The following is a 14,023-nucleotide window of genomic DNA, read 5'->3' on the forward strand; positions in this document are numbered from 1 at the left end:
GGCTGCAAAAAGTTAGATATGTATAATTTCCACAAAAATGGATGGCACTTGGGCATTTTAATTCCTGCCCATTATACAGGCAGGGAAAACTCCCATTTTCAAGCCAATAGAGGGACCGGTTCGGCCTCGTTTTTTCCTCATCTGTCGCTGATTTCCATCAACCCCATGCGCGTGTGTGCACATGCTCGCTCGCTCACACATACACCAAACATTGCTAAATGCTTAGATATGGTTTTCATTTTGGGAAATAATTTAAGGAGCAAGCTGTTGTCGGCAAATGAGACAGTACTGGAATTTTAATGTGGACCATCTGGAGTATTTGCTAATGTTGAAATATTAGCGCGATGTGGTAATTTTGGAGCGTATGCCAGGGAATGGAGGAGTGAGCTGTTGGTACTTGTTGCCCTAAAACATAATAACAATCAACATACTCTCTCACTCCCAGCACACAAAAAGATGACACAGTGTGTATGCATGCTAGAAGGGAAGGTGAGGATATGTGTTTATGCTCTTCTCTCTTCCCTGTGCTTTCTTTGGAAAGCAGGGGGGGAGGTTCTTTTCCAAGGAGACCTTGAGGTATGGGGTTTTGCTAGGCTCTCCGCCAGCTTGCATGGAATCTGGGTCACCATGGAAACTGGCCACGAGGAGAGCAACAAACAGAGGCAAAGGAATTTCAGCATTGCCAGCCAGGCCTCACTGGAACTAGAAAAGTTCTCTTTTTAAAATGAAGGAAAATAAAAGCAACAGACACATAGGGGGCAGGCACACTATTAAGAAAATCAGTTAATGCTGCAGACCCTAAAGCCACAGAAAAAGGATGGATGGTTCTCGCTCTTGCTGTTCCACAAACCCCCAGCTCAGATACCGCTGCCCCCTGTGAGGATTTTTCTTCTTCTTACGATTTCAGAACCAGCCTAAAGGGTGGATTAAAGTGAGAATCCTGTTCAGAATCAAAATCATGCCTCTCCTGATGCTCCAAAGAAATCTTTTATCTCATTTTAACTTGAAAATGTGTTTTAAAGGCAAGCTACCCTGTGGCATAGGCTGAGACGAAAGGGAAATAGTTCCTAGAAAATTAGGACTTACACTGATGATGTGAGGTGTTTACATATGGAAATATAGTTTGTGGTGTTAGCCCAAGTTGTGTAAAAGTGCCTAAGTGACATGGAGAGGAGGTACAAAAAGTTGGTTGGTACAGACATCATACATCTTGTATGCAGAAGGAAACAAATGTTGGGGTGGGGGCTGCAGATGTCTTACAAGAGGATGCACCAGTCAGGAAGCGAGACAAGAACTTTATTGTCTCTTCTAAACAAGCACAGAATAGTAACGTGAAATTCCCAATTCCACCTCCAGAGACAATTCAAGTCCAATACCACTTCATGACTAAACTATAATAATGTTCCAGTTACAGGTATCCACCCAGCAGGTTAGGAAGGATGGAGAACCTTTACAGCAAAGACTGCTCCCTACCTTTGCTAAGAAATCACAGGTGGTTAAACCATTTGCTGTTCCATCGCACATACAAAAACTGCAGTGGCAAAAGTGTGGTACACACATACTCAAGCCACCAGGAATCCCAGAGAAAAGAGAAAGACTACACATGAATCCATGAGAGGTTGGAGGCTATTGTAACAGAAGAAGATGCTGAAGAGCCATTATTGCCCACAGTCCACATCCCCTCTGCCGCCATATTCTGCCTTAGTTCAAACTAGTTTTGCATGTTTTGGTAGAACTTTATGCATGGTCAGCCGGGGGGGGGGGGGGAATGCCAAATCTAACTGTTGCAATAGATGTGTGCATGACTTTCAGAGACACCTATTGCCTAAAACAGTCTTAGGTGGTGAGTCACTCTGTCTATTCCCCTCCTTGTTAAGACTGTATAACCTGTTTCCCTCCTGATGTTGGTGCATTCCAGCTCCCACCAGACACAGACAGCATAGCCAATGGTCAGGAGCGATGGGGGTTATATTCCAGCAACATCTGGAGAGCCACATGTTAGCCACCCCTGCTATACCTACTTATCTGGAAGTTAATGCCATTGAACTCCATTGAATAGACATATATAAGCTAGTATATTGTACATATCCACTTATCTGCTTGGGCATACAGATAGTCTTCTAAAAGGGAACAACATTATCCACTTCCCCAATTACCTACTATTTCAGGAACATATATATCACTTAGAAAAAAATAGGTGTTTTTTGTAAGGAGGGAATAATAATAATAATAATAATAATAATAATAATAATAATAATAATAAAGCCAATGCAATTCTGGGCTGCATCAATAGGAGTATAGCGTCTAGATCAAGGGAGGTAATAGTACCACTATATTCTGCTCTAGTCAGACCTCACCTGGAATACTGTGTCCAGTTCTGGGCACCACAGTTCAAGAAGGATACTGACAAGCTGGAACGTGTCCAGAAGAGGGCAACCACAATGGTCAAAGGCCTGGAAACGATGCCTTATGAGGAACGGCTTAGGGAGCTGGGTATGTTTAGCCTGGAGAAGAGCAGGTTAAGGGGTGATATGATAGCCATGTTCAAATATATAAAGGGATGTCATATAGAGGAGGGTGAAAGGTTGTTTTCTGCTGCTCCAGAGAAGCGGACACGGGGCAATGGATTCAAAGTACAAGAAAGAAGATTCCACCTAAACATTAGGAAGAACTTCCTGACAGTGAGAGCTGTTCGGCAGTGGAATTTGCTACCAAGGAGTGTGGTGGAGTCTCCTTCTTTGGAGGTCTTTAAGCAGAGGCTTGACAGCCATCTGTCAGGAATGCTTTGATGGTGTTTCCTGCTCGGCAGGGGGTTGGACTGGATGGCCCTTGGGGTCTCTTCCAACTCTATGATTCTATAATAATAATAATAATAATAATAATAATAATAATGGCAGCAATAATAGCAATAATAATATGAATTTACTTTCTTGTCATCCATTTTCTCTATTATAATTTAATTCCACTTTTCCTCAAAAGAGCTCTGGACAGTGTACAAGTTGTGTCCCCTCATTTTATTCTCAAAGCAACCCCATGGGATAGGTTAGTCTGATAGTGAGTTTCCCCAATCCTAGCTGAACATTCAGGTGGTTCTCAAACTGCAAGCAGGGTACATTTCTCCAAGAAAAGAACTACTCTAGGAGCATTCTGCTTATATCACAAATGCTGCCGATATTGTCTCACATCGAATATAACTGATCTGTAGAAAAGACTATGACCTGAAAATAGAGACAATGCACGTACTTTTGTAACCCAAGAAAATCTTTAATAAAAACAATTTTTTAAAAATGCTTCTGATAGAGTTGATGGTATCAATCATTTGGCTGACATGGAAATATAGTTGGGTGGAGAGCAAGTTTCAGCTGCTAAAATGTTTATATTTTAGGTATCTGTTAAAGGCACAGGAGTTGTGCAAGAAAAATAGATGACAATCCTAATGAATAATAAGAAGGTATTAAATGCAAATGATAACCTATATTGTTGGTCTACATTTGCACAGGTCTTGTGAAGAATTATTTGTGCTAGTGTCTCACCGCAGCCAGGATTTCACTCCAGAGGGTGACGGCGAATGCAGTAAGTCGCAAGTGCTCAGCCATCTGTGCAAAGTTGGAATGACCTCCTAATGCAAAAAACATTTATGTTTTCACTGACATCAATAGGCTTTACAAGAGCCTTAGGCTTACACAACAGTGACCACCCATTGAGTCATTAAGGAACTGAGGCAATACAAATTCCCATCAAATTAGCCAGAGAAATGCAGAGACTTAATATGACACTATCAGCAGTTCCTTGGACATCAAAGAGATCAGGTCATTTCCACCCCCACCCCCACCCCTCAGGTAACTTCACATGCGGTTCATAAATAAGACAGTTAAATTCTTGATTCTTCCCCTCACCCCATAGTGCTTCCATATGCTGGAAATATTTTACTCTGGGCTGTTTGGAGAATGATAATCCCACAGATCCTTTGGTATGTTTGGAATGTTTGCATTTCCTACTGTGTGTGTGTGTTTTACACAAGCCTGTAAAAACAAGAGCTTCCTACTCACCTAGTTTTTAAAAAAAATATTGATGGGCCAAGCCCCCTTTCATAATCAATAGTAAGGGACTAAGGGTAGATGTGGCAAGACTGTCATTCACATCTGAAGTCCATTAATATACAAAGTTTGTTTGGGCATATATATTCCTTAACAGTAAACAGAGTGTGTGGGGAAAGGGTACTGAATTCTCCCCTTCTCCTTTTCTTTCTTCCTGGCTCCAGTACCAGAGCTAAGCCAGGAAAGAAGAAAAGTGTCTAGATTGAAGGGAAATAATGCACAAAACAGGATGCAGCACCTAAACTCTCGTGTGATCCTTTTCATTTTAAGGCAAGATCTACTAATCAGACATTTTATAGGAGAACAGGACAGACACATTAAAAGGAACCCATGCCTATCATATCTAAAGGTAAAGGGACCCCTGACCGTTAGGTCCAGTCGCGGACAACTCTGAGGTTGCGGTGCTTATCTCGCTTTACTGGCCGAGGGAGCCGGTGTACAGCTTCTGGGTCATGTGGCCAGAGCAGCACACGGAAACGCCTGCTAGGTTGGTGGGAGCAGGGACCGAGCAACGGAAGCTCACCCCGTCGCAGGGATTCGAACCACCGATCTTCTGATCAGCAAGCCCTAGGCTCTGTGGTTTAACCCACAGCGCCACCTGCGTCCAGGGGCGGAGGAAGCCGCCCAGCTACCCAGGGTGGCAAAACTGGAAGCACCCGGGGGTGTGGTTTCGCTCCCAGCACGCACACTGTGCCTGCGCGCTGGGAGCGGTGTGCTGCTGGTGAGAGAGCCTGGGACAGGCTTGCTTGGGGCCTGCCAGCAGCGCGCAGTGCTCCGTAGTGGCGCGCTGCCAGCCGGCGAGCCCCAAGCAAGCCTGTCCGGGGCTGGCCCACCAGCAGCGTGCTGCTTCCAGCGTGCAGGCGCAGCATCTGGCACATGCGTCGGACGCACGCTGCGCCTGTGCACTGGGAGCGGCGCACTAGAATCATAGAATCATAGGGTTGGAAGAGACCACAAGGGCCATCCAGTCCAACCCCCTGCCAAGCAGGAAACACCATCAAAGCATTCCTGACAGATGGCTGTCAAGCCTCCGCTTAAAGACCTCCAAAGAAGGAGACTCCACCACACTCCTTGGTAGCAAATTCCACTGCCAAACAGCTCTCACTGTCAGGAAGTTCTTCCTAATGAACTACCGCTGGGCGAGCCCGGGATGGGCTTGCTTGGGGTGTGCCGTTGGCGCGGCGCGCTCTATAGAGGTGTACTGCCGGCCGGCGAGCCCAAGTAAACCCTTCTGGGTGGAGGTGAACCAGGGAGGGGCGCCCAAAGTGTCACCCTCTCCAGGGTGGTACCCGGGGCTCCCCGCCCCCTTGGGCCCTCTCCCTACACCAATGCCCATGTCCCTTATCATCATATCTAGCCAGGCTCTACTACCAGTAACATCAGAATCAGGGGAGGACTTTGGTAATATGGCGCCCTGAGTGAGGACAAAATTCCCCCCCCCATCTCATTTTCACAATAATTCCTTTTGGTATAGTTGTTTTTCTATGTATCTTCTCAGTAGGTTGTGGTCGTGGTTGTTATTTTGCACCTGCACCACCCTAAATCTGGTGTTGTCGGAATGGAACCAACCTGAGGATTATACCTACAACATCTTGAGGAGTGGACCAGAACAGAAAAGGGAAAACATGGGAACAGTCTGAGACAATGCCAATAGCCCAGCAAGCAAGACTAAGAGTGATTGGAAACGCTTCATCTGCTTAATTTCTGTTTGCTAGGCTGGTACTTGCTACTTCAAAAAAAACTACTATCCTAATTTTATCATAGCTGATTTGCTTATGTTTGTCACTGTGGCTCCAAATTCATCTACTTTGTTTCCTGAATCCTGCCTTTTCTTAGATTATGACCTACACTTCTCTAATCAAAGAATCATAGAATTGTAGAGTTGGAAGGGACCTTGAGGGTCATCTAGTCCAACCCCCTGTGGCGCGGGAATCTCAACTAAAGCATCCATGACAGATTGCCATCCAACCTCTGCTTTTGAAAGGATCCCCAAACTATATTTGGGATTTTCATCATTCCCTGTAACTTTACTCCACTTGCAAATCCCCTGATGTGCTGTAGGGTGCAGTTGTATACTTGAGATCCTCTTTCTACAGGGCTTACAGGGTTTGGCAGAAGCTCTGCTATGCCAGCCCTAAAGTTTAGAGTAACTTGGTTTTTTTTGGGGGGGGGAGCATTTTGCTAAGCTAAGCAGCTGCCCCCTTCAGAACTTGCCTGCCAGCCTTAAGTTGCTTCTAGCTCTTCTGATCTTTAGTTTCTGTTTTCAGAAAGTGATTATTTCCTCCCCTAGACTGCCATTTTCCCTGGGGCAATTGGGCTAACAGCTGGTTCTTCCTGGGCCCTGAAAAACTGACTGCATGGAGCCTGGTACTTTATGGATCCTGACAAGTTGAATCATCCCCCCCCCCCCAGTCTTGGCTCAAGGACCATCCCTGCACAGCACTGAAACCAAATATGAGCCAGGGGTGAATGTTCAGGGAGAGAGACTTTGGGGAGCCACATGGAAGTATGGACTGGGTACCATTTATTTCACCCTTTTCCTCCTAAAAAAAGCATACCCCATCCTTTCCCGCTGCTTTAGAGATTATTGGGGCAGATGGACATGGACTTAAACAAATGGGTCTGCTGCCATCCCACATAGCTGGAGACTAAGTGAAAATAGGGGGTGTATTCCCCACCCCCCACAGGATTTGTTGGCTGTTTGAGGGCACTCCTGAAAGAAGCAGTGAGGTGTAAGTGATTGATCATTGTGAAATAAAGGTAGGGATGTTGGGAGCAGGAAGCAGGAAAGGGAATATCAGAGGGAGGCTCTTTAACTAGCTGGAAGGCTGCAATTTGAGAGGGTGTTAAGAGATCAAAGGAAGAACAGAGTGAGAAAGGGGAAATGAGATAGGAACCGAAATGTGGAGGGGGTGGAAGTGCTCTGTACAGTGTTGCTGTACAGCAGTCTTTCACAAAAAAATATATCTTGAGCTTGGGGCCCCTGTTCTGAACTTCTTCTGCTTTCTGGGACCTTCAAGCCCACCTCCAGCCATCTGCTTCATAGCAGAGCATGCACAGATCCTTGCACATGGCCATGCATGTGAGACCTGCTGTTGTGTGCAGTGAGATTTTTGCTTAGGGCGGTAATCAAACACTTGTGTTAGAAAGAGGAGCAGAACAAGATATTTCTTCCTACTCCTGAAAACACCAACAGGGAAAATATAATTAGAATATAACAGTAGTTCTTCCCCAATCCAGCTGGGATGTTGAGGTAGGTGGGACAGTTGCTGGCCTTCTGCATAGAATCATAGAAGGGATTTTGAGGGTCATCTGGTCCAACTCTCTGCAATGCATCTATGACAGATGGCCTGGCCATCCAACCTCTCTGCTTAAAACCCACCAAAGAAGGATATGAATCAATGATCATCCTCTTCTAGACGGTGTAAAACTGATCTTGGTTGTAAGGGCAGGATGGCTTCACCTGGTTCATGATCCTTTATTCCCTACTTCCAGGTGCTTTTAAGGGCATTCTGCACCACAGTTTGAAAACCACTGCTGTAAGAAGAGAGCCAGTTCATCTCCCTTGAAAATTATTATCCTTCTTTCCTATTGCCCGTCTATTGTTCTTTCTGATAGGCAATGTGAAAAAAGCTGAGAAGATGCAAAACTGCCCAGGCTAAAAAGGGATGGGCACGGGAAAATCTCACAGCCAAAATTACAACCCTGATCTAACCAGGTGATCCAAGTTTTTGAGGTGGTAGCTTCTCCCTCATCCAAGCACAGTCTCAATGCAACATCCCCATGGGCTGAACTAGGCAAGATTGCCTGCTTCAGATACGTCTCTCTCCTTCCACTTCTGCCTTATCAGTGATGGTTTTGCTCTTCAAAACTGAGTAACACAGCTATGCTCTCTGGATCTAGAATCTGGGAGGTAGGAACGTGAAGGTTTGAATTATTTCTAATAGACATAATTGTGAATCTGGATCAGGAGTCCAAGTCAAAGATTGAAAGCAGCAGTGGTTCACATACATGCCATACCCTTGCTACCTTCCACTTCTGGTTGGACCTAAGGAAGTACAACAAGCAATTTTTGTTCTGTTGGGTTTCTTAGTAAATTGTGACAGAGAGGCAGCTACTGGCCACTACACAAATCCCAAATGTACTCACTGCCCCCCCATCCTCTATCCTTCAGCTTTATTTTGAGAAAAACACTTTAAGAAAAACACAGCTCTGCTCTGGTGCCTTAAATTCTCTGCCCCAGCTTGAACCTCCCTCAATGGCTTTGTGTTGGCACATTCCATGTTCTTCCAAGAAGTGCTCATATCTGCCTCTGACCATCACAAAAGGAAGAATGTAAAGACAGGGTGGATTAGTACGGGCCATAAACTTAATGGGAGTTTTGAGAAATTCTCTCATCATCTAGAAAAACATAAAAGTGTGATTTTTAACTAGGGATTATGAATGATTCCAGCAATGCAGTTCCGTCACGCCAAGTGGGGGAAGAGGGACCCATCTTTATAGGTTGTTGTATAGTCTGGTAGTTTATGAACAATACAGCTGCTTCCAGGCAGTGGTTCATAGAGGTAATAAATCATTTCTCTTCCAGTGTGAGCTACAAGCTGAATTGCAATTGACTTTCCACACTGTTGGGGATAATCTATCTTTTCTGTATGTACCAGTACATCCTAATATGTTCAGCCCATGCCAGTGGGTGTGACGTAGCTGTTTTAAGTGGAAGGAAAGTCTAGCTCACTGAGTGACCATTTGGGAAATCAACAAGGATATTAAATGGTGCTCACTGTGACAGTTATAGAGAATGTCTGCTGTTTGCCACTACCTGTATCAAAACCACACCTCTTTTTAAAAGATAGCAAAATATCTGTAAGGCATCTAAACCTGGGGAGATTTTGTAATTCATTCTTCTCAAATGCTGGAAGTCCTGTGGTAAGGGGGGGACGGGACTACAAGACACACTGGGAAAATATGGGAGGAGTGACAGATGTGAGCGAACAAGGCATAGTGATGGCACACTTCATGCCTTGAGTGATATCTGAAGTTAGTCCATTGCATGACTTAGTGAGATACCACCCCAAGCCCAGTGTGGTAGCTGGGGGGGGGGGTGCTAGCTGGAGCTTTTCCTGGGTGAAACCTCATTGAGGCTCTCAGCCTGTATGTGTGCCTGTGTGCACAAATGTGCATGAGAGGGTGCCAAACTGGGTCTATGACCCAGGTGAAATAAGGCCTAGTTTTGCCCCTGCCTAGCCAGAGCTGGTCCACTCATGCAGCCAGGTGAGGCAACAGCCTCGGGTGGCAGGATCCATAAGGGTAGCAGATTCAGCCTCCAAGGATACATCACCCACTGCTGCAATATATCATGTGGAGCCCAAACCTGCCCACTCATTGCCCAAAATATGTGGGTGGGAATCACTCTGCCAGTGTAGTGAACATTTTTACCCCTGTTTGAATATCTTTCTCCGAAGCATTGCTGAAACAGAGGTGAAAGGAGACCATCTCCCGAAAAGGGTTCAGCCCCAATGCCACCCACTCAGTCTGTATACAGTGGTACCTTGGGTTACAGATGCTTCAGGTTACAGAAGCTTCAGGTTACAGACTCCGCTAACCCAGAAATAGTACCTTGGGTTAAGAACTTTGCTTCAGGATGAGAACAGAAATCGCACAGTGGCGGCACAGCAGCAGTGGGAGACCCCATTAGCTAAAGTGGTACCTCAGGTTAAGAACAGTTTCAGGTTAAGAACGGACCTCCAGAATGAATTAAGTTCTTAACCCAAGGTACCACTGTACCTGTAAATTACAAAGGTGCTACAGGTTTCCCGTGCTCTTCAGAAAAAATTGCATTGAAACTTGTTATCTTTGGAAAGGCAACCCATTATCGTCAGAGAAAGCAAGTTCCACCAATTTCTCAAAAAGGCATAACACTGGTAGTATGCAGTATAGGAACTCAAGCGAAAGGCAAATGATTAAGCAAGCAAAATTATTTAACTAGTTGCTCCTAGTAGGCATACAAAAATGCTTGATGTTTGCAACACAAAGTTGTCCTTTCCCACAATAAAAAGATGGGTATCAGATTAAAACAACACAGAGAGAAGAGTGGCTGTTCTGTTTTGTTCAGTGTGGTATTCTGGGGTCTTCACAGCTCATTTCTTGCGTGTCAATATTTTCTAAACATGGACTGGCCATGTCCAGAGGGAGTAAACAGCCTCTTTGGGTACATTCCCTGCATCTTTAGCATTCAGGTTACTGCTCCGGAATGTTATGCATACAAAGCAGATCTTATTCTTACCCACAACCAGAGAGAAGAAGCCCTTGTATTACTGCTTTCGCTCTGTGCTTTTTTTGTGTGTGAACCTCAAGCTGCATAGCACGCTGCGATCACTCCAAATGTAGAATGGGCTTTCCAAACCAGTATAAACACAAGTTTAATAGTCACAGAATATGATGAAGCAAAAAGGAACATTATGAATTTCATATATATATATATATATATATACACACACACACACACACACACACACACACACACATTCTCCTATTTGCAGCAGAGAGCTAGATGCAGTGAAGTATGGGGGCTGCACTGGGACAAAAAGGGCTTATAACTATACCATTTTGCTTTAGATATCACTCATATCAATTAGGCTGGTCATGTGTCCTACTTTACAGGGAACAGTACTTTGTTTGCATGTATCCTCTCACTGAAGGCTGTACTTGGGAGAGTAGGAGCCCTGATGTTGCCCATCAATAGTTAGCACCTGAGCAGGCAAGCACACAGGTCACTTGGCCACAGTTTGCCCCACTGTGAAACGGTTTATTATATTTCCATTCATATTACAATCATTATTTCTAATCATGTGGTACAGGAGGAGCGACACAAAAGATTGGCTTTTGTCAGCCGGTATAGTGCTCCATTATGACTTTAGTTGCAAAAATATTTGAAACTCATGTGAAATTGTGTCATATAAAACAAGCCATTGGGGGAAAAAATTAAACCAGCAACATGCTATAAATACAAACTAGCAGCAACATTAATGATAACAGCCAAAACAAGAGAGGAGATCAATCAGGGCCAATAAGAAGCCCTCTGGGAGAATGTGGCCTTGCCTTTTAAGTGTTTGTCCTGTTAAATGTGCTGATCAGTGGCCAAGTAGAATATATGATGCAGCTCTTGGGCTGAAGCCTTACAAAGAGTTGTGCACTCACCATTCTGTAAGTTGTACAAGGGTATTTGTTTCCTTCTGTTGTGCGGCATGCAGAGTCTGCCTTGTAAAAAGCAGGATATGAAACAAATAGATTGGAATGGCAGGTCGTGGAAGGGAGCAGGAAATACCTCCAAGGTAGCATATTTCTTGAGAGGGCATGTCTTCCTGGACTGTGAGGCACCCTCTGGTCCAATTCATTGTTCCTGTCTCACTTTTAAGAGGACAAGAGTTTGAGAGGGAGTGAGGTGGTGAGAACAGCAGCCAAATATTACGACAGATGCCTGTTTCTCAAACTCCGTCTATACTACCACCAACAAATGGGCAGACACTCTAAGAAGGGCAGAGGCCTGTTTGTTATCAGCTATATTTAGGGCCTGCTCTTTATCCCATTTCTCATCCTAATGTGTAATGGGGTGTGGATTAAAAGTTGAAACTGAGCCATGCACAGGGCAAGGAAACGCCCTAAGGCATAGCTGTCAACCTTTCCCTTTTTTGGCAGGGAAATTCCCTTATTATAGCATTGGGAAACAGCAGGGAGGATTGACAGCTATGTATATAGCAGTGGGGAACAGCAGGGAGGGTTGACAGCTATGCCTAAGGTCAACTAAGGTGGGGGAGTGGGGGAGCAGCCAAGAGCAATGTCAGTTTGAGCAAGGGGCTAATACAACTCTGTAGCTAAAGCTAATTAGCTTTGATTTGCAAATTAGGATTCATTACACTGGGGTGAATCAGGGGAAGCAGAAGTGTGTGTGACTTGGTTTTCTCCTCCTATTTCTTTCTGACTTTCCTGGGGCTCAAGGTCTTTGCTGCGGGTGAGATACACAATTCCTACTTTCCTTGTCACTGCAGAAATAGGTCAGTTGCATGTGGTGCGGGCTACTTACTTTCCTCTCTGTCTCTTGTCTACAAAGACCTCCACTTACTGCTATATAGAAAATGGCAACAAAATCACCAGAGGGTTGGAGCATCTTCCACATGTGAAAATGTAGCCTTTCCTTGCAAAACTTTAAATCTGAGCCATCTAGCTGCTCAGCCTACACCCCTGTATTAAGAATCTCCCCTTGATAGTCTCTGATAAAGAAACGACAGTGCTTCAAAGATAATTTGATTGATACCTGTAATAATACAAAATAAGGAGCGGGACTTTCCATGCAAAGCATGATTAGAGGGATGTACCTTCCACAAGCAGAACAGGGTTTTTGTTTGCTTGCTTGCTTGTTCTGTGCACCAGCAACGGCAACAAGCTGAGTTTCCATGGGATCTGCCCCTTGAAGGCCAGTTATTTTTGCAACCCTATGGATTTGGCACAGGAACAATTTGTCTTTCAGTGGAGCAAAAGCATTCCGTGAGAAGTGGTGCCTTGAGAAAGGACTTCACAAACAGATTTGGGGAAGCCATCCACTTCCTCTGAGGTACATTGGAAAAAGCACCATGCCCAGATTCCAAGACAGAACATTCTCATTGGATGCGTGGGGGGGGGGGGGGCGGCGGACGGACGGACAGACGGATGACTGTAGAGCTACTGCCTCACATCACCCATCTCTGCACAGATTCCTGAATAAGGGCATTTCCTGTATGTTGAATGTCCTTGTGTTTCAATTTCAGAGAAATAGAGACCCATTGTGGGATGAAGGGAAAGAGGAACAGACAATACTGAAGGCTACATCTTCAATACCCCCCTTGAGAAATAATCAAGGTCGCTATTTCCCTCTAGTTTAATTAGCAGAATCCCTTTATCTCAGAAGCATGAACTGTGAAAGCAGAGATTTTTCACACAGCCCAGTTCCATGCCTGCAGGTGCCTTTGCTCTTATCCGATGACTGGTGCTCAGCTGCAGGATGTGATAAGGCCCGGTACTTTAGCTATATACTGGCTGGATTCCTGGGGAGGAAACTTCCTCCTTTGTGTTTCAGGTCTGGGAGATGTGCCCTGCAGGTCACCATTTGCCCCAAACCATTTTAGTGGAAAAGGAGGAAGAAAATAAATCTACCAAAGAGGATGAAATGTAATCCAAAAACGAGATAAAGGAGATACAGATTAACCTTTTGAAGAGCCTTTTCTGGGAGCAAACCTAAAGCTAATTTCAAAGATCGTCTCACACCTTAAAGTGGTTATTAAGCTGGTGAGCTGAGCAGTTAATTTACAATTGTGAGCTGCCTGTGTCTCAAATATGAAGCTTGTTACCTCTAAGAAATTATTGAGTTGAGCATATAAAGCTGCTTTATACTCAGACTGTTTTAGAAACAGAACAATGTAGAGTCCTGGACTTTAAGTAGAGACACCTGGATTCACATCCCTGTTAAGTTATAAACTGTGACCTGTAGCTGTCTCTCAATATGACCTACCATACAGTTCTGGGTTCTTGCGAGGACAAAAGAGTGGACCGTGAACTCCTTGGAAAAAAGGTGGAATGCTAATCTAGCCCAATATTATCTACTGATGACAGTTTTCCAGGTTCTCAGGCAGACATCAGATTGTTCCAGTGCCCACCCAAATCCTGACTTGCTTTGTTCCATTTTAACCTACTGGCTATCCCTTCCTCCCGTTGATACTTTATAGATGTGTCCTTATTTATTAAACTTTCTGTGTGGCTTCATTGCCTCCCACTATGTTCTTCCTCCTGTTATAAAACCAATCTTTGCATATTTCCCATACGCATGCAACTTTCTACTACTGGAATTAAAAAAAGGAAAAAAAAACATGGTAGAGAGGAAACCTAAAGATAGGCTT

Source organism: Lacerta agilis, chromosome 5 (assembly GCF_009819535.1).
Source record: "Lacerta agilis isolate rLacAgi1 chromosome 5, rLacAgi1.pri, whole genome shotgun sequence".
Lineage (NCBI taxonomy): Eukaryota > Metazoa > Chordata > Lepidosauria > Squamata > Lacertidae > Lacerta > Lacerta agilis.